Source organism: Vicugna pacos, chromosome 33 (assembly GCF_048564905.1).
Source record: "Vicugna pacos chromosome 33, VicPac4, whole genome shotgun sequence".
Classification (NCBI taxonomy): Eukaryota; Metazoa; Chordata; class Mammalia; order Artiodactyla; family Camelidae; genus Vicugna; species Vicugna pacos.
In genome coordinates, this window is record NC_133019.1 from 13,034,023 (window position 1) to 13,035,791 (window position 1,769).

Sequence of the window (1,769 nt, forward strand, 5' to 3'; positions counted from 1 at the left end):
TAGTAGCGTCTTTGCCTTTGATGCCAAATCTCATTTCCTATTGTGGGCTGCTGACAGCCGGCATTGTAAATGCAAAGACACTTTACAAAACAATTTAAATAGCAATTGCCACCAGCTTAAAAATGAGCAAAACAGACAAATAAAATACTGATGAGGAAATTGGCAGCTTCAGGACAAGGAGGGCCAGGGGTTTCTAAACAGCTAGCAGCTTGGGGTGCCGGGATGGTAAAGGCTGTGTAATTGCATCTTTAGAATGGCCCAGATTTTAGGTGTGGATGAAAGGAGGTTAACAGGCGCTGCTCAGGGAGTGAAAAGTGCCTTGCCCTTCAAGGCGACTGGTCTTGGGTTTTCTGAGCAGAGAGGGCTGCAGATGAAGGGAGCAGCCTGGATTTGAGCCCTAGATCTTTGCCCTGCACTGCCAACTTGTGAGGTTGTGTCTGCTTTCTCCGGGGAGCTCTGTGGGCACCAGGTCTGGCCTGAAGATCTAGGGGACCAGCAGGCCGCTTGTTCTTGTCCAGGCATTGGAGTGGGAAGAGTGTGGACAGGAAATTCGGCTTCTGGATTCTGGCCCCAGCCTGGCCCAGCTGTGAGTCTTGAGGAGGCTGTGTTCTCCTCTGGGTCTCTGCTTCTCTGTAGGATGCACTGGGGGAGAGATCCAGGAGCACTAGCCTGGGACACGGGAGACCTGGCATCTAGTCCTGCTCTCCACTCCCTGGCTGTGTGACTTTCAGTAGGTTGCATTCCCACTCTGGGTCTCCTCTATTGCATGAGAGCAAGGGACGCGATGCTTTGTGAATCCTTTTTTATTTTTTTATTCTAAGCTATGATGTGCTAGGGGCCCATGATAGTCTGTGGTCCCACTACTGATGGTCTGATTGTAGAGAGGGAGAAAGGGGAAGATAAGTGAGTGTGTGGTGGTAGGCGCAACCTGCAGAACAGGAGGCCAGGACCAAGCCGGAATTTGGAGTAGGACATGACTGTAGTGTTTTGAGAAAGGGCAGAGATGAAAGCTGTCAGAAAAGAGGGTGCACCCCTCTGTTCCTCGGTGCTACCTACGGAGGTGGCAGCCATCTCCTAGTTGGCATCATGGCTGCCCTCAGGCCCCTCGTGAAGCCCAAGATCGTCAAAAAGAGGACCAAGTTCATCCGGCATCAGTCAGACTGATATGTCAAAATTAAGCGGAACTGGCGGAAACCCAGAGGCATTGACAACAGGGTGCACAGGAGATTCAAGGGCCAGATCCTGATGCCCAGCGTCGGCTACAGGAGCAACAAGAAAACAAAGCACACGCTGCCCAGCGGCTTCCGCAAGTTCCTGGTCCACAGTATCAAGGAGCTCGAAGTGCTGCTGATGTGCAACAAGTCTTCCTGTGCTGAGATTGTTCACAACGTCTCCTCCAAGAACCGCAAAGCCAGAGAGCAGCCCAGCTGGCCGTCAGAGTCACCAGTCCCAACGCAGGCTGCGCAGCGAAGAAAACAGACAGCTCGTGCACGTTGTATTTGTGTTAATAAAACCATGAAACTCAAAAAAAAAAAAAAGAAGAAAAGAGGGTGCAGCTCTCCAAAGGCGAGTAGGAGTTTGCTCGTTCTCCTTGTTCTGTAATCCTTACTGCCCTCTGGGTGCGTCCTACCTCCCTGGCTGTACCTCCTCTGCCTCCCTCGTTTCACTTCCTCCCACATCCTTAGGGCTGTCGCCCAGGGCCCCTCCTGATGCTGCCTGGTCCTGCTGCTAGATTTACTTCCTGCATGAGCTCATTTTGCAGCTATTCT

The 1,769-nt window shown here is 51.8% G+C and overlaps 1 pseudogene; it reads left to right on the top strand.

The window, feature by feature from the left end:
- The first annotated feature begins 1,086 nt into the window (after positions 1–1,086).
- LOC140691079 (large ribosomal subunit protein eL32-like) lies at positions 1,087–1,519 on the top strand (annotated as a pseudogene).
- Positions 1,520–1,769: the final 250 nt, after the last annotated feature.